The following is a 27,516-nucleotide window of genomic DNA, read 5'->3' as shown; positions in this document are numbered from 1 at the left end:
CTGCCTGACCTGCTGGATTCCTCTAGCATTTTGTATCTGCAGAATCTCTTGTGTTTGTTATAACCCATACTATTTGTTGTTGAAATGCTTTTCAAATGCCAATGCATAAGCCCACATTTCCACAATGGCTATTGAGTATGGTAGGAAAAGGTAAAAACCATCCATTAAAATTTGTCTTTGGTAAAAAAAAACATTCTTGTAATTTGAGTAGCCACTCCTGAAAAGTAAAATTGTAATTCATTACATTAGGATTTACCTCTGTGCACTAGATAAATACTGTTGGATTAACATGAATAAGGCTATGCAAATGAATGTCACATTATCAGAATCAGAATCGGAATCAGAATCAGGTTTATTATCACTGGCATGTGATGTGAAATTTGTTAATTTAGCAGCTGCAGTTCAATGCAATACATAATCTAGAAGAGAAAAAAAACTAAAATAAAAATAATAATAATAAATAAACAAGTAAATCAATTACATATATTGAAGAGATATAAAATTGTGCAAAAACAAAAATACTGCATATTAAAAAAAAGTGAGGTCGTGTCCAAAGATTCAATATCCATTTAGGAATTGGATGGCAGAGGGGAAGAAGCTGTTCCTGAATCGCTGAGTGTGTGCCTTCAGGCTTCTGTACCTCCTACCTGATGGTAACAATGAGAAAAGGGCATGCCCTGGGTGCTGAGGAATAGAAACGATTTTCTGAATTTCACATCTCGGAATTAGTTAATGAATTTAATAATGGGATATCCCTGATGCAGAGGGATTTAAGGAGGAATTTAGGTGTGAACAAGATTTTTTTCCCAAAAATAATTGCTGGGAAAATTAAAATGTTTTGTAGTGGTAAATTCTGAACATTTTCTTTCATAATATTGGACTTAGAATGCAAATCTAGTTATGAGATAGTTACATATTATTGTACTACTGTCTTTGCCCATTGTTCAATCAAATCAGGAATCAAAAGTGTTCTTCCTTATCATGAAATAAGCAGTGAACCACAACGAACAAGCAGCTTACGTTCATGTGGAGAGAGTGACTAAGCTCTGAAACCTCTGCAATAAAACGTGTCACCACATTCTAGCACAAGTGTGATGTCAGCTAGTTTGAACTATTCTGTATTGGAGCCAATAGGTATTGCAGTCAGACTGCCAAGTACTTTTGCATAAAACATCTGATGCCTTGTCTGCCAAAGTAAAGGAAGAGATCAGATACCCATTTGCATTCAGACAGAAACAGCATGTATCCTAAGATCCTAACAATGTGAAGGGGAAGGGGAGATTTCCAAAAACTCAGGGCATAATATACTTTATCAACATAGAACCAGAATCAGGATTTTATCACTTACATATGTTGTGATATTTGTTGTTTTTCAGTAGCAGTACAGTGCAAAACACTAAAAATACTGTAAGTTACAAAACAAGCAAATAGTGCAAAAGAGAAATAATGAGGTCGCATTTATGGATTCATGGACCATTCAGAAATCTGACAGCAAAGAGAAAAAAGCTGTTATTAAGATGCTGAGTGTAGATTTTCAAACTCCTGTATCTCCTCTTCAAAGGTAGTAATGCAAAGATGGTGAAGTCTTTAATGATGTATTTCATCTTTGAGAGGCATGGTCTCTTAATCAAGGGGAGATGGCGGGAAGGGTTGCGCCTGTGATGAAAGTGGCTGAATTTACTACCCTCTGCAGCCACTTGCAATGTTGTGCATTGGAGACTCCATACCAGGCTGTGATGAAACCAGTCAGAATGTTTTTGTTTGAAATTCGCAGAAGTCTTTAGCGACATATCAAATCTTGTTAAACTCCAAGTGAAGTTCATCATTCCATGTCTAACAAAAGAACCCTTTACATCAACTGTTGAATATTACAGGATACATAATTGACTATAAGTGCCTACACCAAATTAAATTCCAATACTTCTGAAAGTAATCACTATTCCTGATAAAAATCAAGTTCACTAGAGACTGTCATAAATTCTGTTCATTTTCACAGTGAAATCAGAACTGCTACATTCAGCATCAGCGAATCCTGCAAATGTTCTTTGGAAAATATTATTAGGCTCCTCCAAATGTTTGTGTTAAATTATCCAAATACTGTACCTTACTCATTTGCGATATTACTTCATCGCTGTTGTTTTTCAGAAGTGCTGTATTAATTTTCTGTGACCCACTTTTATCCCAAATTTGAAAATCAAACATTTCTATTCTCTACTTCCATCAAATTATTTGCATATAAATGAGAGATTATGAAATATGGGAAGCATGATGAGCAGTTGCTTTGCACCAAATAGTATTATCCTGGTGCTGAGTTTTAATTCATGTGAAGGGCAAAATGAAGAATCATCTAGCCTTATTCACATTTTAAACAGTAATGTATCCATGTCCACTGAGACAGGTCCAAAAACACATTAATTTAATATTTCCATATCTGAAATTTGTTAAGCCCTGTGCATGACTCTCATCATTACTTACGCAATAACCCATGCCAAAAATAGAGGGGTAGAGTAGTTCCGTAAAAGGCTCATTCCTACCTACACATCTGTAATTGGTATGTTTGTATAGGAAGCTGCGTAATTGTAGAATCCTTTTTTTGGTTATTTTGCTTCCAGCTACATGGGGTTAATTTTTGGGGAACAATTATACATGGGTGCATCATGTCACTTGTTTTCTTCAGCATCTGTTTTATTGTGATTGTGAATAGTCTGGTAGGTTTCCCAAGGGCCCAGTAAATCAAACAAGTGAGGAGCTTTGGGATGAGGGAAGTTATCTGTATTTAATTGCTCCATAATTAGTGGCTCTGTAAGGTCATCTAAAACTACTCCCAGAAACCTTCTCCTCTGTTTCTTTAAAATCTCCTGGTTTCATGAACGATTTTAACAGCTCATAGAGGGATTCACTGTAAACTTCATTTGAAATTACTCCTCTGAAGTCTGTGTGACTATACTTGCTATGCTCAATGTGATATATGAATGGAGGTTGTTGAGAGTTGCTGTGGGAAAGCATAACACAGTTTCACGGAGGAGCTATGTGAAGTGCTTCACCCAAGAATCTCACAAGCCTTATAATCTATTATAGCCCGAGTTTCTCTGTTAACATTTAAGCAGTGACAGAGATGAACAGACATTAAGCAATGTGGTAACATAGGCAACAAACACATCTCAGTATAAAATGTCAATTTCATTTGGCCTTATACTTGCTTTACTGGACGAATCAAAATGTTTAAATTATAATGCTTGTTGTACTGTTTCACTAATGATTTTGTATATGAAGCTTAAAGTCTAATTACTAAAATTAATTGTTAAAACAGCACCAGTATTTTAAAATTAGATAGCATAATCTTATTTATTAATATTTTGATGTTGTGCCCTGCCAACTCTCAGCCCAGGGAATGAATCTTGTAAAAGCTGGAGGAATGAAAGCTTCTTTAGTTATTTGGTTATCCTTGTCAAAGACAAAGTTGAGTCTATTGTCATATGCACAGTTACATACAGTATATGCACAGGTGCAATGGAAAACTTAGTTGCAGCAATGTGTCAGGAAATGTAGAGGAGGCTTGACCCAAAAGCAGAACAGCAGAGATGATTTTATTAGTAGTAAACAATACTTTACTAATAAACTGCAAAATAACAATCCGTGATTGGGCCACAAACAACAGAGAACAGATACTTGACACAACAAGGTAACCAAAGGTTAGGAGCAACTATATGCAGGTGGCTGGTTTAATGGGTGAATAAAGGATTGTGACTGAGATCTGGCTTTAAATAGGCAGCAGGTGATGAGTTGTAAACAAGTGGCAGCTGACTCCAGTTAGCTGGGTAGAGACTGGGAGGTATCAGACTCTGCAGGTCTGACAGGACCCCGCTCCTATGGATAGCAGCCAATGGCCCAAGACAATCTGGATGAGTCCAGTAGAACTCCTTAATGAGCAATGGATCCAACATGAAACTAGACAGCACTCAAGACCTCTCCTCCTGGTACACTTCCGGGTCGACCAAGTACTACATATCCCAGCCATGACGTAAATCCATCAACCAGCAAACTGTGTACACTGGGCCATCTTCCACCATTCTAGGTTCCAGAAGTTCACACTTGTTTGGGTTGAGTGATCCATGGTCTACAGGTGTGAGGCAAGACAAACAGAAGATAGGTGTGAAAGGATGGTGGCAGCTGGAGATGGTGTGTGACTCGGAAGGTTTGATAAATAATCTTAAAAAGGCCAGTGAACCGATGTGAAAGCTTGCAGGAGTTGGTGCACAAGGGTAGATCTTGGACAGAGGTTGAGAAACAGTTCCCAGGATGGAGAAGTGGGGCTGGGCACTGATGATGGTTAGCCTGGTAGCAGTAGTCATGATTGACAGCTAGGATGGCCCTCTGTGTCCTCGTCCAAGAATTCTGGCATTGGCGAACCATGGCCGTGGTGGATGGGACCTCCGCTGTTGGCTCTTCTGTGGAGCACGAGGGTGGAGGATGGTGGTAGGTGGTAACCAAGAAGCACTTCATAGGTCGAAATACCTGTAGCAGAAGAAGATGTGTAAATTGTCCCAGTTTGGCCCAGAGTAGATACCTCTTCCAAGTAGAAGGTCTAGAAGCAGGGAAGCATCACAGAAACTTCTCATTTGCTGATTATGCTCTTTTGACTGACCATTGGTCTGTGGATGATAGCCAGAGAACAAACACAGTGAGGTATGGAGGAAGGAGCAGAAAGTTTGCCAGATCCCACTCACCAGACAAATTCCAGGCCCCAGACTGACATAATGTCCAGAGGGAATCTGTGGAAAAAACTTTGTTGGAGAATCAGGTCCACCGTCTCAGCAACTGATGGAAGATTGCAAAGGGTAATGAAGTGCGCCGCCTTGGAGAGCCAGTCCAGTGCTCTCATAATCACTGTGGCCCATCGGATGGTGCAAACATGTGACCAAATCCATGGTAACACACATCAAAGTTGCTAGTGAACACAGCAAGCCAGGCAGCATCTCTAGGAGGAGGTACAGTCGATGTTTCGGGCCGAGACCCTTCGTCAGGATGAATTCCTCGTGTTTGCATCAAATCCATGGTGATGTGCGACCATGTGCATTAGGTAACCAGTAGGAGCACGGGAGCCCAGTGAGCCACTGGTTGAAGGAAATGGACTGGGCACATCCATGAGGTAGATAATTTGGTGAGGGAGATGAGAGGAGTGGTGATTTGGCCAAAGGTCTTGCTGAAATGATGTTAGAAGTTAGAGAAGCTCAAGAAGCATGGTAGCTGTTTACGAGAGTGCATTTGGGGCCTTTAAATGGTGGCTAACACTTTCCCTGGGTCCATGGCTTTGCCCTCAAGAGAAATGATGTAACTCAGGAAGGAAATGACTGGGGTGTAAAACTGGCATTTTTCTAACTTGCATTACAGCTAGTTTTCAAGGAGATGCTGAAGGACTGAACAAACATGACAGGCATGACCTTGGGGGCCCTTGGAGAAGATGAGGATGTTAGAGGTAAATAAACATATACTGGCATAACATGTCTCACAGGATCTCATTGACGAAGGCTTGGGAAATGCCTGGACAATTGTAAAGCCTGAAAGGCATCATCAAGTAATCATAGTGGCCAATGGGTGTTATGAATGCCATCTTCCTCTGATCTCCCTGGCAGAGGCAGATCAAGTTGCACACACTCTGTAGATCTAGTTTTGTGAAGATACCTCAATACCAAACTCTTTTTTTCTCTCAGCAGAATTTCATGCCAAAATTGTGTTCTCCTTTTAACAGCAGGACTTACATTAATGGAGAAAATCCTGTCGCTTGCCTCCAAGGCTTCTATTGAAACATGCTGTGCAATTTTGGAGCCCAGCTGGTGGTTTGTTCCCTCTCATGAGCTGGTGTGTGGCAAATTTACTTTGATCTTTTAAAACAATGAATGGTCTTTCACTGGGCGATTACTTCACTAATGTACTGCAGACAAAATGTTAACTCCAATGTTTTTCTTCACCAACTGAAAAGCTTATGAACTCTGACCTCTGATGGGACAGTGTATTTGCCTTTATTAAAAATTCCAAATAATTATCAGTAGCTTGTTGTTGTTGGCTATACTGTGAAAATATAGAGCAGATTTAGGTCAAAGCTCAGTAAAGATCAACATCAATGTATTGAGACATGCAATCACTTTTGTCAGTTTCATATGAAGAAACATAGCTGAAAGAGATGACTCCCTTGTCCATTCGTCCTTCCCCACTGATCTCCCTCTTTGCACTTTTCCTTGCGAGCAGAACAAGTGCTACACCTGCCTCTACACCTACTCCCTCACCACCATTCAGGGCCCAAACAGTCCTTCCAGGTGAGGCGACACTTCACCTGTGAGTCCATTGGGGTCATCTACTGTATCCAGTGCTCCGGGTGTGATCTCCCGTACATCGGTGAGACCCAATGTAGATTAGGAGACTGATTGTCTGAGCACCTATGCTCCATCCATCAGAAAAAGTGGGATCTCCCAGTGGCCACTCATTTTAATTCCATTTAACATTCCTATCCCAACATGTCAGTCCATGGCCTCCTCTGCTGTCACAGTGAGGTCACACTTAGGTTGGAGGAGCAACACCTTATATTCCATCTGGCTGGCCACCAACCTAATGGCATGAACATCAATTTCTCCAACTTCTGGTAATGACCTCCCTCTTCTCCATTCCCCATTCTCTTTTTGCTCTGGCACCTATTTCCTTACCTCCCTCTTGTGTCCCTCCTTCTTTTCTTCCTTCTATGGTCTTCTGTCCTCTCTTATCAGATTCCCCCTTCTCCACCCCTGCATCTCATGCACCAATCAACTTCCCAGCTCTTTGCTTCACCCCTCCCCAATTTCCGGTTTCACCTATCATCTTGTGTACTTCCTTCCCACCCGCCACCTTCGAATCCTGACTCTTCACCTTTTATTCTCCAGTCCTGATGAAGGGTCTTGGCCCGAAATGTCGACAGTACTCTTTTCCATAGATGCTGCCTGGCCTGCTGAGTTCCTCCAGCATTTTTTGTATGTTGCTGAGAGAGCACATTTGTAACACAGTGTAACATCTCAGTGATCACTATTTTCAAGTTACTATTTGCTTTTACTTGCTTTCTGCAAGAAATTGGATCAATTAGTTTTAGTTTCTTGTATGTAAATCACGCGTGAAATTTTTTCAACTTGCATTAAATTATGTTAAAGAATATTACCAAATGAAATTGTACCTATCAGAAAGCTGACCCAAGTACTTCTGTGTATAATTTATCTTAAAACACCTTACATTTTTCCCAGTTTTGATCATTCAATTTATGGTATCACTGGTAGTGCAACACATTTCCTCCTTTTCTGAGGAGAAGTGGAATTTTTGCAACTTATCATGCTTGTTGAATAGTCTAACGCATGAAATATGTTTTTGTTGCATATCTCTAATTGAAGGGAAATCTGCTGACATTGAGCTGACTGAAAGCTATTCAAGCAACTACCATAGTCCACAGAGTATGCTGCAGCTAACAAGCAGTATTTTCTTAATAGTGACACTGCAGCAGTAATCCAGTACTGGAGGTGTCAGAATGGCAATGCTTGACCACACAGGGTGGACAGGAGGGGAGGCAAAGACACTCTCATATGAGCAGAGCTTATTCCAACATGGTCTTCAAGGACCACACATATATTACCTGCAATTTTCTGATGGCGAATGTGTTCAAAGCCTTAGATTTTCCAAGGCTGTTATCGCTGAAATATGTGGTGCCTGGCATTCATGATTTACTGCTTGGTCCACTCTTTTCACTGAGTTAAGGTTCCCTTGAGTGTCAACTTCCTGACTGCAGAATCTTTCAAACTGTTGGAAGCAGATCTCAGTAGTACTCCACGATTTTCCACTCAACAAAAAATTGGACAGATAACCCGGTCACTGTATTTGCAGGGAGATGATTTCATCTACTTTGATCTCAATGAATAGCAAGAACTGAAGGGGAGCTATTGACTATGTCCAAATGGACCCAAACCCTTTACTTATGATAATCAAGGTTTCCACTCCCTTAATTTTCACAAGCTTGTTTATTATCTGAGGGATATGTTTCTGGGAAGTTTGCATGAGATCTTTATCCTCAAGGACTGACCTACCAATCCATTTCTCCTCAGCTGCCACTTTGTAAGTGTTTCTATCTCAATTTCTCAGGCTCCTGATACCAATTTGCAATCATTCTTCATCTACTGGGTAGCAAAACCTAAATAAGTTTAAGAGGAACATGAGAGGAACATTCTTCACTCAGAGGGTCACGAGAGTGTGAAATGAGCTGCTAGCACAAGTGGTGCATGCAAGAACGATTTCAACGTTTAGGAGCAGTTTGTATAGGTACATGAATAGCAGGGATATGGAGGGCTGTGGTCCCATTGCAGGTCAATGGGAGTAGACAGTTTAAATAGTTTTGGCATGGAATAGATGCACTGAAGGGCCTGTTTCTGTGCTGTAATTCTCTATGACTCTATGACTCAACTGTATCTAAAGCGTGGTAAACAGATTATAATCATCAGTTATGTGGCCCCACCAAATCCCAGGAACAGCTTTCAGATATCACTGTGTATACTTCAGTTGTTCCATGCATTACTACCTCAGGGAAAAAAATTACTAACTTTATAATGTTGCAATTAGCCACTGTTTCTCTTTCATGTTTTATATTTCATTGGCAACGAACAGTGGAAAGCACAAAAAAAAACAGCGCTATCTAATCCTACAAGAGATTTTGCTTCATTCTAGAGCAAGAATGCTGAATTATCCCAAAGAGTCAGATGGCTTTGGAATACAGTTGTACCATTAGCTGTAATAACAGATCTACTATAAACAGCATGACACTGATTGACAACAGCAGATAGTGTAAAAGCATTTCATATAACCAGTCATAGGCAAAATGCTGGAATGTATTATTAGGGAAGAGGTTGCAAGGCATTTCAAAAATAATAATTGGATTGGACAGAGTTAAGAAAGAACATGGAGTTAAGAAAGGGAAATCATTTATGACAAACCTGTTCTACTGTAGGTTTTTGCAAATAAAATGGTGGAGGTGTTTTATGTTTTAGAAAGGCTGGGAGCAACTCATTGATGGAACACTAAAAAACTGAACACAATGTGCACTAAAAACCCTTTACGTAATTACGTATCATGTCAGACAGACCAGCTTCTTAAAATGAAATCTCAACTCTATCTCAGCGGCTTGGCAGTATATACATTTCTTCCAATTACATTACCTTACACAGGCCCCCGCCCCCATCCCCACCCCCACCCCCAACAGTTCATAAAACCAGCATTGTGAGCCTGTTCGGAGCTCAGACACAGGTCCTGTGTTCCAACGGTAGTGAAACAGCAGAGCTCTCTGGCTCATTCAGAGGTCTGTTAACACACTCTTGGTCATGAGGTGATGGCAGGAGCATGGTAGTGGAATCCTTCAAGTCTTGGTGGGCCGGTTTAAGAATATCTATTGAAATATCTTCACGTTCACCCCTCTTATCTAATATAAAAGTCTTATAATGCAGAGTCCATCAGCCATTGGAAAGTCTGTGGTGCATTTTTCTGCCCTAACGGCATGTGCAGAAGCTCAAAGAGGCCAAATCAGATTATTATAGCTGTTTTGGGGATATCTCCAAGCACACAGATACCTGATGGTAGCCCCTAACGAAATCAACTTTGGAAAAAATTGGCTTTCCAGTTAAATGTGCTGAGAAGTCTAAGATGTGTGGGACCGGGTAATGATCAGAGCTGATAGCCTCATTAAGGCATCAGTAATCACCACATGGGTGGCAAAACTCAGGGACTATTCGACCGGCGTACAGTGCCAAGTCTTTCCATGTTGGAAAACTCAGCCTTTGCAGTTGCCAGCTTTTCTCGGTCCAGTCTATGTGCATAAACGTGGATTGGCAGGCCAGTTGCGGAAATGTGGTGCTCACGCCCATGTTTTGTTACTTTCATAGAGAATATGGGCTTGGTGAGGTTAGGATTTTGCCCAGCAGTGAAGTAAACTCATATGCATATGCGATGCTGAATGTGCTTGACAGAGTCATGGGGAACTTACTGGGAAACAGGGTAATGACTCAAAGTATTTAACATCCACAAGCTGACAGTTCATAAGAACAACCAACAGTCCTTAGGCACACAGGAAGTCTACACCGAGCAGAGGTCTTGCTCCCTAGGCCAGGACAAAGTCCCATTGGTAACATTGCCCATTGAAGCAGTGTCATCATTGGGTCCTGCAAGTCTAAATCTTGCTGCTGTTGGCAGCCTCCTGTGCGGCTGCATCACATTTTGCCTTCTGATCAATAGGTGATACTAGCAGCACAACACCACTCTCACAGCTGTGGAGTTGCTGAGCGAAGTTATCAGACAGAAATATTTGGTGTTGTCGGCAAAGATTTCTCAAAGCGTGAATTAAGCCTCAGCTTTATGAACCAAGCAATGGCATTTAGCTCCCAAAACACCAGCAATTTCAAAGTAAGTGCATTGGCTGACATGTTCAATAATTCTGGAATCGTCCTAGAGCATTGTGGTCACCAATGTAGGTTTTCACAAATAAATCGACTGAGGCATTTTATGTTACAGAAAAGCTGTAGCAACTCATTTATTGAATACCCAAAAACTGAATACCCAGTGCATTAAAAAGCCTTTACATAATTACGTCATCACATCAGTTCAACTTAATGTCAGTGGTTGTGAATTATATACATTCCCACCAATTACATTACCCTACAATCTCTTCTTCAGTTTGTAATTAGTAAAATTGATAGGAACAAACCAGATGATATGGTATATTTAGACTTTCAGAAAGTCTTCAATAACAGGTGAAAAATAATAAACTATTAAAACAGAATCATGCGTAATATCACTGGAAAATGTTACAAAATTTGTTGTTTTTATTTGCTAGTACATTGCAATTCATAAACTAAATTATACTAGTAAATATATACTGTATATATAATTCAAATACATAAGTAGGGCAAAAAGTGAGCATAAAAGAAAAAAATTGAGGTAATGTACATGGGTTCATTACCCATTCAGAAAGCTAATTGCAGAGGGGAGGAAGCTGTTCCTAATATGTTGAGTGTGTATCTTAAGACTCCCCTTCCTCCTCCTTGATGGTTGCAATGAGAAGAGGGCATTTCCTGGTTGATGGGGGTCCTTAATGATGGATGCTGTCTTTTTGAGACATCACTTTTGGAGGAGTCCTTGTTGGTGTGGAGGCTAGTGTCTATGTTGGAGCTGGCTGAGCTAGTTTACAACTTTCTGCATCTTTTTCCGATCCTGTGCAGTGGCCCTTCCATACTGGATGGTGATGCAACTTGTTAGAATGCTCTTCATGGTACATTTTTAAAATTTATGAGTTTTTGTTGACAGGCCAAGTCTCCTCAAAGTACTAATGAAATGTTGCCTTCTTTGCAATTGCATCAATATTATTGGGCCCAGGAAAGATAGTCAGAGATGTTGACTCTCAGGATCTTGAAATGGCTCGCTCTTTCCATTGCTGATCCCTCCATAACAACTGGTATGTGTGCAACAATTTAGAGGCTAAGGTACTCAAGTTAAAATATTGGCATTGGCTGAGGACTGGTAAGCTGACAAAAAATATTAGGAATAAGTAGTTCATTTTCAAATTTTGAGCTTGTGATCAGAGTTTTGCCTCAGGGATCACTGTTGGAGTCCCATCCATTCAATATTTCTGTCAACACCCTACAACCATCAGACTACTGAACCAGCATGGATAACTTCACTCATTTGAATGCTGAACTGACTTCACAACCTACAGGCTTATCTTCAGGGTCTCTGCAACTCATTTTTTTAGTATTATTTATTCACTTTTTTAATTATTATTTGCACAGTTTGTTTTATTTTGCTTGTTGGTTGTTTGTCAGTCTGTTATTTACAGTTATACATAAAATCTATTGCATGCCTTCATTTTCCTGTAAATGCCTGCAAGGAAATGAATCCCAAGGTTGTATATGATGACATATGTGTACTTTGATAATAAATTTATTTTAAACTTTGAACAATATTTTGAAATTTGTGTATTGCATTTAAATTTGCTGATAATACACAGCTGGACAGTGGATTACAAGAAAAATGCAGAGAGACTGTAGCAGATATAAGTAGATTAAGTGGGTGAGAAAGAATATAGTACATGAAACATAAAGTGAAATAATGTGCGATTTCACTTTAATGGAATAACTGATATTAAATAGAGTTTGAAAGGCGCTGGTGTTCAGAACAGTTAGGGAGGCAAACAGTATGAGGACATTTATTGCAGGAGAATTTGAGTACAAAAGCAGAAATTTCTTCTTCCAATTATATCACACCCTGCTGTGATCATGTCTGGAATATTGTATTCAGATCTTTTCTTCTACCCTTAGGAAGGATGCATTTGTGATAGAAGGAATGCAGGGAAGGGAAGGTTCAGCAGATTGATTCCTGACCAGCCAGGTTTATTACGAGGAAAGATTAAACTGACGGTGCTCAACAGTTTAGGAGAGTGAGAGCTGAGCTTATTGAAACATACAAAATTCTTATAGGGTTTCACAGGGCAGATGAAAGGTTGATGCTTCCCTGGTTCCAGTAATTAGATTCAGGATCAGCCATTCCGGAGAGAAGAAAATTCCTTTCCAACGAGTTGTGAATTAACCACATAAGAAAGCCACTGAAGCTCAGTTGCCGAATACATACAAGGCATCGATAGATAGATTGTTTTGTTATTATGCAAGTCAGGGAATATGCATTGAGGTAAAACATATCAGTTTAAATCTTATGAAGAAAATGGAGCATAACTTGCCTGAAGATCAGGGACCAGTGGTGCTTCTCAGAGATCTGTTCTGGGACCCTTGTTCTTTGTGCTGTTTAGAAATAACTTGGATAAGGAAGTGGAAGAGTGGGCTAGTAAGTTTGTAGAAGACACGGAGATTGGTGGAGTTATGAATAGTGTGTAGGGTTGTTGTAGGTTTCAGCAGGACATTAACAGGATGCGGTGCTAGGTCGAGAATTGGCAGATGGAGTTCAAATGGAAAAGTGTGAAGTGATTCTTTTTGAACGTCAACTTTGAAGGCAGAATACAGGATTAATGACAAGATTCTTAGCAGTGTGGAGAAACAGAGGGAACTTGGAGCCTACTTCTATACATCCCTCAAAGTTGCCATACAGGTTTATAGAGTTCTTAGAAAGGTGTTTGGTGTGTTAGCCTTCATTAGTCAGGGATTGATTTCAAAAGTTGTGAGGTAATGGTGCCACTCTATAAAACACTGGTTAGTCCACATTTGGAACATCGTATTTATTTCTGATCACCTCATTATGAGTAGGATGTGAAAGCTTTAAAGAGGGTGCAGAGGAGATTTACTAGGATACTGCCAGGATTAGAGGACATGTCGTATGAAGATAAATTGAGTGAACAAGGGCTTTTCTCTTTGGAATAAAGAGAGATAAGATTAGACTTGATAGAGGCATAGATAGAGAGGATAACCAGAGACATTTTTCCAGGGCAGAAATGGCTAATTTTAAGGTGATTGCAGAAACATACCTAGGGAGTGTCAGTGGTAAGTTCTTTAGAGAGTGGTGCGTGTATGGAAGGAAGTATATACATTAAGGGCATAGTTGTTAAAAGAACTGGAGTGCTATGTAGGAGGAAGAAGTTAGATTAAAAGTTTAGCACAACATTGTGGAGAAACGAGCCTGTACTATGCTGTAATGTTCTATGTTCTATATGAAAAGCTAAGCAGGCAAAAAGGGCTGGATTGCTTGCTCCTCTTTCTTTTCCTTCTGTTCTTAAAAGCAACATGACACATTGAACTCAGTTGTCCCATTACCCACGCTTGCTTTCTGCACTAACATTATATTAGTACTAAAAGTGTCAATGAATGGAACTGCTCTAACTATGTCAGTCATGATGGGCATAAGCTCGGCTTTATGTTATTTCATACTGTTGTTAACAGTGAGTAAAAGAGTACAGTAAGATATCAAAGGATCCATAATCTGATCTTCAGTGTATTCCCGATTTTCATACTGCAGCACTATCAGCTAGACACCAGCGTTATCTGGACCATGATTAGGTAAATGTAACACATAAGACGGGAGGAGAAGATGGCATTGTAATGCAGCAGGCGCAGCTCTCTGGTGAAATGATATTGTATTTGTTAAATAGGGTACGGTGCACAATTCTGATTTGATGCAGACAGCCATGAGAAGCATGGAGGAACATCAGGAGAATCTTCTGAAATGCCTGCTTCGCTGTCGCTGCTACTGTGCGATTGAGAATCTCTGGAGGGAGGGCCCCAAAATCCTCTGCTTTGCCTGCTGCTGACGACCGGGGATGGGGTTGAAGCGCTCGGCAGAGGTGGTGCTCGGTGCTTGGTGCTCAGTGTCTGGTGCTCGGTGTCGGAGGGCTGGTCGGAGGCTTGAAGTTTTCGGAGGACTCAGAGTCGGACTGTGGTCGAGCATGGCAAGGAAAGTTTTCTTCCTTCTCGTATCTGCGTGAGATGTGGGACTTTCGAGAGACTTTGAACATTTTTTTTACCATGCCCATGGCCTGTTCTTCATCAAGTTATGGTATTGCTTGCACTGTTGTAACTATAGGATATAATTATGTGGTTTTAGTCAGTTTTTCAGTCCTGTGTTTCTGTGAGTATTGTATCATTTCTTAATGCATGCATTACTAAATGACAATAAAAGAGGACTGCGTGTCCTCATAATCTAATCTAATCTAACATACCCAAAGGTGCTGACATTAAAAAGACTTGGTCAAAATGGAAGGTGGAAGGTGTAAGGAAGAGTATTAAAAGAGAAACCTGAGATGGAGGCTAAGAATGTCAAAAGTGGGGAGCAAAAAAGGAGAGAATTTGCTTCATGGAACTGTGACAAGTATTCCTCCATCTGCCTCTTGGTTAAATCAGGTGGCAATTGTTCCTTAGACTACATCTGCAATTGAAAAAGGCAAATATCTGCTTCTTTTAGGGGAGTTCATTTTCCTTGAAGGATCCTAAATCTACCAGTTGCTCCTATTAAGATTCTCATGGGATTATTATATATCAAAGATGTCCTCTTGATGCAAGAAAATGGATCAAGCTGAGCAGGGGAGTCATGATGGACGTTATGGAAAATACTTGGGCCTTAATCAACATCAATACAGACTATCTGGTCAGTACCACATTGCTATTGGTTGTATATAGCTAAGAGGACCATGAGAATGTCTGGAAACTTTGTTTTACACAGAATGTACTGATAATTTGGATATCACTGTTTTTGAGAGTGATGGAAACAAAGTCAAATTGTCACAGAGGGTGCTGGGAATGGACCCAATTGCGAGACACAGACACTGAAGTACAAGGAACAGGACTTGACTGGAGTAGGGACATGACAGGATTCAGACCAGGAGCAGGGACAAGAACGCAGAGTTGGGCTAGGGAAAGCAGGACCAGGACTAGAAACCATGGACCAGGAGGCAAGGATTCGACCCCAAGTCCGAGACTGCACAAGGACCCAGAACCTGGGTCTTGCCTCAGGCTCAGACCTCAGAACCAGGCAAGGACATGTCATGGCTTCAGGCTGGGGTCTTGGGTCTTGAGCTTGGCTGCGGGATCCTCAAGGCTAGGGTTCTTGGAGCTTGGCTGCGGGATCCTCGAGGCTAGGGTTCTTGGAGCTTGGCTGCGGGATCCTCGAGGCTAGGGTTCTTGGAGCTTGGCTGTGGGATCTTCGTCTTGAAATATGGAGGCTGATAATTCGGAGGCTGGAGCTGAGAGACAGACTGGGAACTGAACATTAACATAGAGCTGGGACTTGTCCTTCGAAAAGTCAGGACTCATCATTAACACAACACCAACATGAGACAGGATAGTAGATAGACATAGAGCCGGGACTTATACTTAGACAAGTCGGGACTCAACCTCTCCACACTAAGGTGTGACAGGTCCACCTTTTAGGTAATGGCAGAACAGCCTGACTTACCCAACAGAGGCGAGGACAAGACAAGACAGATCCCCCCGCAGGGCAACGGCAAAACAGCCTGACTTACCCCACAGAGGCGAGGACAAGACAAGACAGATCCCCCCGCAGGGCAACGGCAAGACAGCTTGACTTACCCCATGGAGGAAAGGACAAGAAGAGACAAACACCAAAGAACAACAGACAGTTCCATCTCTGCTTTGGGGTAGCTCCAAGTCTCAGTTTGACCAGCAACCTCAGCTGGCCACAGAAACAGCTGGATCCCTACCTAGCTCAGAGAGGCTGGCAGCCACTCAGCTGGCCCAGGAAACAGCCAAATCCATACCACAAAGACAGCTCTGACTACTGACAGCAAGGCTCCATGAAGGGATGATTCCCCAACGCAGCCTAAAGATGGCAAGTGGCCGCTCTAGCCTTCCACCAGCAGGTTGCTCCCAGGGGATCTTGACAAAACAAACCAGCAGCTCACACTCAACCCCAAGTCTACTTATATTCCAAGCCCCAAGATGGGAATCAGGTGCCTATGATTAACTCAATCAAGGGACAGCTGGAAGACCCAGAGTCCTGACTCCACAGACCAGATTGTGAACTGGAATACAGACGTCATGGCGTGGACCATGACACAAACAGAGTTTTCTGAATGGAATTGGATAGACATTTTCAGGAAAATAACACAGCTATAGGAAAAATGCAGGAGAGGGGCCTTCGGAGTTGTATAGATTACTCCACAGGGCAACAGTATGAACTCATTTGGAGAATAATCTCCTGTTTTGGAACAGTTATGATTCTACAATTTTCTGCATTGTAACTATTATTAATGTTTCATTGTCTGAAAAACACTTTGAGATGGTCTGAAAGTGACATGAAAGAATCAATAGAAATGAAAGAGTTTCAGTCTTTCTTGATCTTCTCAGTGTGAGCAGAAGCTTATAAAACAAAGATCTTATACACATATCTTAGCAGCCAAGTGAATAACATGACATAAACTGATGTCTAGCCTAACAATATGCCAACATTAGTGAAAAGTTTACAGTATAATCTGGTTTCATATAAGATCAGGGTGCTGGGGTTGACCCCTTTAGGGAGTAAAAGGATATAAAACCATTGCTACTCATTATTATAAGTAGTGTTTCCCTGCATAAAGTATAAAGACATGGACTGTGAGTCAAGACAGCAGCCATATTGGTGATGATGCTTTCTACAGGGAATAACTTATTGACTGCAAAGTAAATTAATAAAGAATAGCTATTTATGTGGCAATTGAGAGAATTCACATATCCACATCTGTTGTTACAGTCTGAGAAGAAACAGTAATTGAAATTTATCATCATCATTATGTGCTGTGACAAAGACAATCATGGTGACCACGATTGTTCTTGGCAAATTATCCTACAGAAATGGTTTGCCATTGCTTTCTTCTGTGCAGTGCCTTTACAAGACAGACGACCCCGGCTATAATCAATACTCCTCAGAGATTGTAGTCTGCGTTAGTGGTCACATAACCAGGTCTTGTAACATGCACCAGCTACTCCTGTTCCTGTCTCATGTGGCCCTTGAAGGGGATGCTAAACAGGTGCTACATCTTGCCCAATGGTGACTTACAGACTAGTGAAGTGAACTCCTTACAGTTCTTTTGGGAGTGATCTATCTCCACCTAATCACCCATAAATTAAATTAAAGATCTTAAAAATCAAACATCTTGCTTTTTGTGTATAATGATTTTTCCATTGTAAGTTTGAGAACCTGAAAATACAGTGAGGTCTGTAGATTGGAAAACAGTACAATAAAAATAATGAGCAACTAATAGTTTATTGACCTTAATGCAGTTATATTTTTCCATATTTATCTGCAAGATTAAAGGTCTCAGAAGAACTAATTGTGCATTAAAAGCAAGGTTGAAAATGAACTCCCAAAGAAACACTTTCAAAGATTGACTAGTCTTCTAAAGATCTTGCTGAACTTTGAGCAAGCATCAGTGTTCTAAGTGACATTTCTAATTACTGTGCTTAATTTTTAATTTGTAATTAAAATATATCAAAATTTACAGAATACAGGTGTTGCAGAATAAAGACCTTGGAGCTGCGAAAAGGTTGTACGTAAAGTATTAAATACTTTTTAACAGCTTAATTCAGTTCTGACGAAGTTTAATCTAAAATATATAGATTTGGTATTCTGTTGTGTTGTGTAATTTTAAAGTAGCAGCAGTCCTTTATTTTTCATTAGTCAAGGTTGTATTTATTCATTTCCACTCAGATATGGGACGGCTTTAAAGTACTGATGCAAAAATGCTTTATGCTGTTTTCCTTGATTTGCTGCACTGAACAGATTGTCTTTTCTCCTTTGTAAGCTTTAGGAGGTCCTTACCTCACTACATTTGACTTACATTAAAGGGAACTTTCCAAATGCCAGATAGAATTATAGCAGCACCTGAAGTTGGAATCGTAACTAACAATTAGACATTATAAGCAGTTTTGATAGTATATTCTCTGTAATGATCAAGAACAGTTTAAAAAATATATATTTTTCAGGATTTTGCCCTGAAAGAGTGGCAGTGACCTACCTTATTGAATTCCTACCGTCCCTATTGTACTTTGAAAAAGGAGCTGTAGGATTTGACCCACCAATGATGAAGGGTCGATGACATATTTCCAAGTCAGGATGATGTGTGACTTCAAGGGGAATCTGTAGAGAGTGGTGTTCTCATACACCTTCTGTTCCTTTAGTTGAACGGTTCAGGAAATTTAGAAAATATATTGGAGCAAACAGGTCATGTATTTAATAAATTAAACATACTACAGCCAGTGTGCTGATGGTAGAGAAAGTGAATTTTTATGGTGCTTGACATGGGACCATTCAAATAAGTCCCTTGCCCTGGGTGGTATCAAGCTTCTTGGAACCTGTTGGACCTGCATTCATCCAGGTGAGCAAAGAGTTTTCCATCACCTCCAGAGTTGTGCCTTAGAGATGATAGAAAGACCCAAGTGCAGCAGAAGGAGAGACATTCCATGTAGCTTACCTCACTCTGACCTGCTCCTGTAGCCATAGCATTTATTGAGCTTCTGATCAATATTAATCCTCAGGATGTTAATATTAGGGGGCCTTGGCAATGCTGATATAATTGAATATCAAGTGTAACTGTTGTTTGCAGATGGTCATTGTTTAGCACTTCTCTGGCATGTATGTTCCTCACCATTTATCAGCTCATGCTTGAGGGCTGTCCATATCTTGAAAAACATGCAGTTATCTGTCAATATTCTTGCACTTAAAATTATGATGGAAGGAACGTCATTGATGCAAATGGTTGTAGATGGTACTCCTGCAGTGGTGATAAACATAAGAGATTCTGCAGATGCTGGAAATTCAGAAAACCACACAAAATTCTAGAGGAACTCCGCAGGCCAGGCAACATCTATGGAAAGGAATAACCAGTTGATGTATTGGGCAGAAGCCCTTTATCAGGACTGGAAAAGAAGTGGAACAAGCCAACATAAGAAGGTGACAGAAGGAAGGAGTACAAACTGGCAGGTGATAGGTGAAGTAAAGTGAGTGGGAAATTTTCTGAGTGCCTGGAAGAGGTGGTTTAAGTGAAAAGATGGGAGGTGAAAGATGAAAAAGATAAAGGCCTGAAGAAGAAGGAAACTGATAGAAGAGGAGAGTCGAGTCAAGTCAAGTGAAGTCGCTTTTTATTGTCATTTCAAGCATAACTGTTGGTACAGTACACAGTAAAAACAAAACAACATTCCTCCAGGACCGTGGTGTTACATGAAACAACACAAAACTACGTTAGACTTCAGACCTACACAGGACTACATAAAGCGCTCAAAACAGTGCAAGACAGGACAATAATTAATAAACAAGACAATAGGCACAGTAAAGGACAAATTACAATATAATAATAAATGATGTAAATGTAAATGTGTAAACAATGTTTTAGCAGGAATTGAGAAAGAAATGAGCAAAAATTGTGAAGGGAGTGGAGTGGAGTTCAGTTGAGTGTGTGTGCGTGAGTGTGTGTGTGTGTGTGTGTGTGTGTGTGTGTGTGTGTAGGTTGGTGTCAGACTAGACTCTGGGAATTGAGGCTTTGGGGAAGAAACCGTTACACAGTCTGGTCATGAGAGCCCGAGTGCTTCGGTACCTTTTGCCAGATGGCAGGAGGGAAAAGAGTTTGTATGAGGGGTGAGTGGGGTCCTTCAAAATGCTGTTTGCTTTACGGATGCAGCGTGTGGTGTAAGTGTCTGTAATGGTGGGAAGTGAGACCCTGATGATCCCTTCAGCTGACCTCACTATCCGCTGCAGGGTCTTGCGATCTGAGACGGTGCAATTTCCAAACGAGGCAGTGATGCAGCTGCTCAGGATACTCTCCATACATCCTCTGTGGAATATGGTGAGGATGGAGGGTGGAAGATGGACTTTTCTCAGCCTTTGTAGAAAGTAGAGATGCTGCTGGGCTTTCTTGGCTATGGAGCTGGTGTTGAGGGACCAGGTGGGATTTTCCACCAGGTGAACACCAAGAAATTTGATGCTGTTAATGATCTCTACAGAAGAGCCATCGATGTTCAGCGGAGAGTGATTGCTCCGTGCTTTCCTGAAGTCAACAACCATCTCTTTTGTTTTGTTCACATTCAGATACAGGTTGTTGGCTCTGCGCCAGTCCGTTAGCCGCTGCGCCTCCTCTCTGTATGCTGACTTGTCATTCTCGCAGATGAGACCCACCACGGTCGTGTCATCGGTGAACTTGATGATGTGGTTTGAGCTGTGTATTGCAGCACAATCATGGGTCAGCAGAGTGAACAGCAGTGGATGGAGCACACAGCCCTGGGGGGCCCCTGTGCTCAGTGTGATGGTGTTGGAGATGCTGCTTCCAATCCAGACTGACTGAGGTCTCCCAGTCAGGAAGTCTAGAATCCAGTTGCAGAGGGAGGTGTTCAGGCCCAGCAGGCTCAGCTTTCCAGCCAGGTGCTGAGGAATGATAGTGTTGAATGCTGATCTGAAATCTATGAACAGCATTCGAACGTACGTGTCTTTTTTGTCCAGGTGGGTTAGGACCAGGTGGAGCGTGGTGGTGATGGTGTCGCCTGTTGAGCGGTTGGGATGATACGTGAACTGCAGGGGGGCCAGTGAGGGGGGCAGCAGGGTCTTGATGTGCCTCATGACAAGCCTGTCGAAACACTTCATGATGATGGATGTGAGTGCAACAGGATGGTAGTTGTTGAGGCAGGACACTGAAGACTTCTTCGGCACGGGGATGATGGTGGTGGCCTTGAAGCACGTTGGAACGATGGTGCTGCTCAGGAAGATGTTGACGATGTCAGTTAGAACATCTGCCAGCTGGTCTGCACATCCTGTGAGCACTCTGCCAGGAATATTGTCTGGTCCAGCAGCCTTTCGTGGGTTGACCCTGAATAGGATTTTCCTCACATTGGCCACGGTAAGACACAATACCTGGTCACTGGAAGGAGGAATCATCTTCCTCGCCACCACGTCATTTTCCGCCTTAAATGAGTGTAGAAGTTGTTCAGCGCATCTGGGAGGGAGGCATCACCAGCACAGGCAGGTAATGTTGTCCTGTAGTTGTTGATGTCCTGAATGCCCTTCCACACGCACCACGTGTCGCCACTGTCCTGGAAATGGCTGTGGATTCGCTGGGCGTGTGCACGCTTTCCCTCTCTGATGGCCTGGGACAGTTTGGTCTTCACTGCTGTTAGGGCTGCGTTGTCACCTGCTCCAACGGCGGAGTCTCGGGTCATCAGCAGCACACGCACCTCCGCGGTCATCCATGGCTTCTGGTTAGAGTGTATAGTGATGGTCTTGGACACAGTGACGTTATCAATGTACTTGCTGATGTAGCTAGTCACTGATGCTGTGTACTCCTCTAAGTTGGTGGAGTCGCCATCGGTTGCAGCCTCCCTGAGCATGTGCCAGTCAGTGTGCTCAAAGCAGTCTTGAAGAGCAGAGATGGCTCCTGCTGGCCAGGTTTTCACCTGCTTCAGAACTGGTCCGGAGCGTCTGATAAGCGGTCTGTATGCTGGGATTACCATAATAGAGATGTGATCTGAGTATCCGAGGTGGGGGTGGGGTTCTGCCTGGTATGGGGTGGGGCTCTGCCTGTTATGTGTCGGGAATGTTTGTATAAACAAGATCCAAGGCGTTTGCCTCTCTCTTTGCAAAGACCACATGCTGATGGAATTTGGGGAGCACTGACTTGAGATTCACATGGTTGAAATCTCCGGCGACAATAAACAGTCCATCAGGGTGTGCATTCTGCAGTTCGCTAATAGCCCTATACAGTTCACAGAGCGCCTCCTTAGCATTAGCGCTGGGGGGAATGTACAGACCGACTATAAGGACAGTGGTGAATTCCCGTGGTAAATACAATGGTCTGCATCTAACAGTCACAAACTCCACTAGTGATGAGCAGTAACTAGAGACTAGCACAGAGTTCTTACACCATTTTGTGTTGATGTACACACACAAGCTACCCCCACGAGCCATACCACACAGAGCTGAATCTCTGTTGGCCCAAAACAAAGTGAGCCAGTCTAGCTGAATGGCAGCGTCCAGAACTCTGTCGCTGAGCCACGTTTCCGTAAAAACAAAAACGCAGCAGACTCTAAACTCACGCCGGGTAGTCCGCTGGAGTCAGATGTAGTCCAATTTATTGTCCAAGGAGCGGACATTGTAGTGCAGAATGAACGGGAGTGCCAGCCGGCTAGGGTTTGTTTTCAGCCTAGCACAACACCCCACCTGCTTCCTCGCACACAGCTTACGACGTCCCCACCCCTGGCCACCGGCATCAGGTGACGCAGAGGACCGAGGGCCTGGTCCCCACAGCAAGCTGAGATCACGTAGCTTCTCCTGCAGATCCTCAGGAAGGTTTGTTGTTGAGCGATTTCTGTACTGTAGCAGTGTCTGGCGATGGTAGATACGAACACTGGTTGCTCTGTTGTCCATGTGCCCTACTTATATAAAAAAAATTGTACACTAGTGCCCCAGTTAAAAAAAAAGTTAAAAATTTAATTGAAGTAACACTGGGTCCGGAGAGGTCGCTGCATGTTGTTACCACGCTGCCTAATAGAATGGGAGTGGGAGAAAGGGAAGATGGAGGGACACCAGAGGGAGGTGAGGAGAATAGAAGGGGTAATGGGGATCCAGAAAGGTGAATGGAAAAGTGAGACAGGGGAGTAATTACCAGGAGGTGGAGAAATTGATGTTCTTGCCAACAGGTTGGAGACTTCCCAGGCGGGATGTAAGGTTTTGCTCCTTTAATCAATCCTGCAGAGGGTTTAAAATGATTGACTTCCAACAACAACAATCATTTTCCTCTAGGAAGAGTATATCTCCAATCATCAGAGTGTTTTCTTTATGTGTTGTTATCATTTTATCTAGAGTATATTTGCCGACAGCATTGCATTCAGGCATTCTAGGAGCCACACTCACATCCCCACCTACAGCAATAGAGCTGTAGTGGAGCGTGTATCAAACTTCAAATTCCTTGGTGTTCACATTTCCGAGGATCTCACCAGGTCCCTAAACTCCTCATCCTGATCAAAAAGACGCAACAGCGCCTTTATTTCCTGCAGAGCATCAAGAAAGCTCACCTCTGTCCCAGGATATTGACGGGCTTTTACTGCTGTACCATACTCATGAACTGCATCTCAGTGTGGTATGGCAATTGTCCAGTATCGGACCGCAAAGCACTCCAGCGTGTGGTGAAAACTGCTCAGCAGATTATCGGCACCCAATTGCCCACCATTGAAAACATCTACCATAAACGCTGCCTGGACAGGGTGAAAAGAATTATCAAGGATGCATCTCACCCTAACCATGGAATTTTTACTCTCCTCCTATCCGGTAGGCACTACAGGAGCCTCCACTCCCACACCAGCAGGCACAGGAAGAGCTTCTTCCCTGAGGCTGTGACCCTGCTGAACCTCACATCACAGCGCTAAGCAGTATTGCACTCATATTGTACTGTCTCAGTACTTTTATATTTATAACACTATTCGTTGCATTTCTGGTCAGACGCTAACTGCGTTTCATTGGTTTTGTATCTGTACTCGGCACAATGACAATAAAGTTGAATCTAATTAAGTAAATATGCTTTGTTTTGGCAAATGGAGATAGAATATGTATAAACACTAGAGCAAACAAAGACCTAACACAAAGGGCAGAGCAAATTACACATCAATGTTCTCATCATACTGTTCACAAAGTTAATCAGATGGTTTGATGCCTTATCTGATGCTGAAAATATTTCCTTGTGCATACAGCTTAATTTCAAGGTAATTTTGAAAAAGCAAAGTGAGCCTATCTTCAGAGGGAAGAAGATATTGACACTAAACAGGTTCAATTACAATATGAAATGGAGCAAATTATCTAGAAATGTGTGTGAAGTGTCTTAGTATTTCAAATCCTATGACAATTGGATATAAAGCAATGCAAGGCAAAAATGGATTTGACTACAAGGCACAGTTTTCTGCTACATGATGTGCAAAAGCGTTTTATATAAATGTTTAATTCCGATTCCCAACTTGAATTAAAACAATCCCAAAGAACCTTCTCAGTTCATAGAATTTTTTGAATATGGAGTTAACTGCTGAAAGATCCTCTCCCTGAGGCAGAAAATTTGAAAATTTGAAATGTTAGTAAGGAAGAAATTCAGAGAATATTTACAAGGATTTGCCAGCAGGCTATTTCCACGGAGGTTGGGTGGAACTACAACCAGAGGTCATAGGTTAAGGGTGAAAGGTGAAAAGTTTAAGGGAAACATGAGGGTGAAACTTCTTCACCTAGTGAGTCGTGTGAGTGTGGAACGAGCTACCATCAAGAGTGGTGCACACAAGCTCGATTTCAATATCTAGAAGTTTGGATAAGTACATGGATGGTAGAGGTATGGAGTGCTATAGTCTCAGTGCAGGTTGATGGCAGTAGACAGTTTAAATGGTTCAGCATGGACTAGGTGAGCCAAAGGGTCTGTTTCTGTGCTGTACTTTTCTATGACTCTATGATTCTAAACTGGCCCTTAATGACATCAACAGTAAGGCTGCTGATCGTAACATAAAATTTTGTCTATCTACAAAAAATATCAGCTTTTGATGGACCAATTTTCCCTAAAGATGAGCTATTAGGAGAGCCAATAATCAATATTCATTGTCACTAATATTTGCTATTATCCTGTTATCTCAACATAACCAGCCAAGTGTCCTTGTCACTCTGACCTACCTAGCAATAAGGTCCATACTGATTTCTGTCAATTTCTGATTTTTGCAGCTTCTTGTTGCATGAGGGTCACCAACACCGGACCCCGACTCAACAACTCCATGTTCAAGTAGAGATTACTTAATTTATTTCTTCCTTAACACACAGGAAGAGACAGTGCAGGCATGGGCATTTATCTCTAATGGTGACTTTCCCAAATTCCTAAATAGTCTGCCCCTTTGCTTACAAATACACACAAACCATCTCCTTCTAGAAGCACCAGGCCTAAGTTCTAAAGTGTCCCAATGATGTCTTGTCACAAAGGCCATGTTTCCCGCAGACATCTGTCTAGCTGCCTTTGGCTCCTGGGAGAACTCCCCTGCACTTTTTCATTATCACTCACCATGACTGGAAATCTGCTGCTTGTATTATGATATGCTTCTTTAGCAGCAGTTTCTGAGCTGCTGTTTTTCAAATCAGTGAAGTTGAAAATTTCACTGCAAATTAATTTTGCCTGCTGAATCATTGTGATATCTGAAATAATAACAGAATATTAGAAACATTCTGCAGATCAGTGACCATCTGTGGAAAGAATAAAAGATTTAAGATAATGCCTTCAACCCAACATGCTAACTTGATTTCTCTTTCAAAGACACTGCCTAACTTGGTGAGTGTTTCCAACATTTCCTGGTTTTATTTCAAATTTACAGCACCTGATCTATTTTTCTTTATTTGTTTCTTGCAAGATCATTTGGGAGAATTGTACATTGTGAGGTTTTAAGGCATCAGTAACCACCTTTGCCCCTTCTCCTTGCAGTAGAAATGGTATCGCTGGGCTTAGTAGCTAAGGCACATGTGAAGGCCAGAAGCTGGACTTGATTGTCAGAGGCAATTTGAGGCACACACCATTTAGAGCATTTAATAGGGAGTGGGAACTTGTCCCCATTACCACTTCCAACTATAACAACTTTAAGGAATGTTCATTAGAAAAACTGTAAAGAGGAGAATGAAAATCACACAGAAAATTGTACCAACGCATTCTAAGGTACCCAGAAATATCTACAAAACTAATTGATCCAATTATATTTGTATAGTTTCATTTTTTTTGCTGAGCTGTTTAAATTAATCTAAGGCCTTGTCTGTACTGAATATGATGTATACGTTTTTGCTTCTTTCAAATCAGTGTTCACTAAGTGTAAAAATCCTAGAAAGCAAGAGAAGCACAGACACAGATTCTGATCTTCATGTGACGAGTCCACCTCTGTGTATGTTCCATTGAGAAGCAAAGTGAGAAACCAGCATAATCAAATATAAAGTAATAGCAAGCTTTTCTTGTAGTGAGATTTCAGCCTCACTGGTCTATGAAAATATAATCCCAAAATTGCACTTAAGGAGACACAGTGGCTCTATTATGGCTCTATCATTTTGACACCCACTATGTAAATATTAGTCTTTCCTTTACAAATATTACAAAAATGTCTTAAAAGTTTATGATCCTGTCGGGATTGTTAAAATAATTGATTCCATGAATTCGAAAAGTTTGAATGTTTCTGAAAAAATGTTCAAATGTTCAAATGATGACTACCCTAAAGGTGCGCAATGTGTACTGAAAGTGACTGTTGAGAGCAGATAATAAAAGGGTAAGTTTTGAAAGAAATATTCACTGAATGCAATGCCAGAGGGAACAGAAGAATAGGACAGTTGCTGGATTTTGTCAGAGCCAGGAATACCTAGCAAAATATCTGCTGAGATTCAATTGGCAGGACTCCTGTCTCTGAGTCAGATGCTTATTGGATCAAGTTAAGCTCCTTACATTGAGCACAAAGGAAAGAATGGAACTCTACTAGCAAATTTAGGGACTGCTGCACAGTTGAAAGGTTATTTTAGACAAAATATTATACTAACTCAGTTTATCATTGAGAAATTTAGAAGGAAAAGTGATTCACAGAGTTGGGCAAATATTACAGCACAGGAGAAGGCTGTTTGACTCATCAACTATGAATTGGTTCTACCCAAGAACAATCCAACTAATCACACTCCTCTACATTTTATATATTTATCGAGTTCAATTTTGAAAACTGTGCTTGAACTTAGCTCCACTAATTGCAAATGAATAATTTGATTCCAAATTCTAAACTAATCAAGGCTCTAAGAATAAACAACAAAATTATAGTTCAGTGAACCTGACCTCAGTAAGGAACATATTTTTGGAAATGTATTATGAAGGACAAGATATATAAGTATTTGGATAGACAGAATCTTATTAGGGATAGGCAACATTTCTTTGTGTGTGCCCAGCCTTTCCCAATCTCTAACAGAGACTTTTGTGTAAATTATCAGGAAAGATGATGTAGGAAAGGCGGTGGATGTTGTCTACATTGACTT

The 27,516-nt window shown here is 41.4% G+C and overlaps 1 long non-coding RNA gene across 1 annotated transcript in view; it reads left to right on the top strand.

Moving 5' to 3' along the window:
* Window positions 1-27,516, top strand: part of LOC134344943 (uncharacterized) — an 85,745-nt gene that overhangs the window by 34,232 nt on the left and 23,997 nt on the right. Inside the window, exons 2-3 of the long non-coding RNA XR_010017570.1 lie at window positions 5,392-5,476; window positions 5,750-5,859. This is a non-coding gene — a long non-coding RNA (uncharacterized LOC134344943). The remainder of the gene's footprint in view (window positions 1-5,391; window positions 5,477-5,749; window positions 5,860-27,516) is intronic.

The sequence above is a fragment of the Mobula hypostoma genome, chromosome 4, assembly GCF_963921235.1.
Source record: "Mobula hypostoma chromosome 4, sMobHyp1.1, whole genome shotgun sequence".
NCBI lineage: Eukaryota > Metazoa > Chordata > Chondrichthyes > Myliobatiformes > Myliobatidae > Mobula > Mobula hypostoma.
Note: the sequence above shows the minus strand (reverse complement) of the source record. Positions and strands in the feature narration are given on the sequence as shown.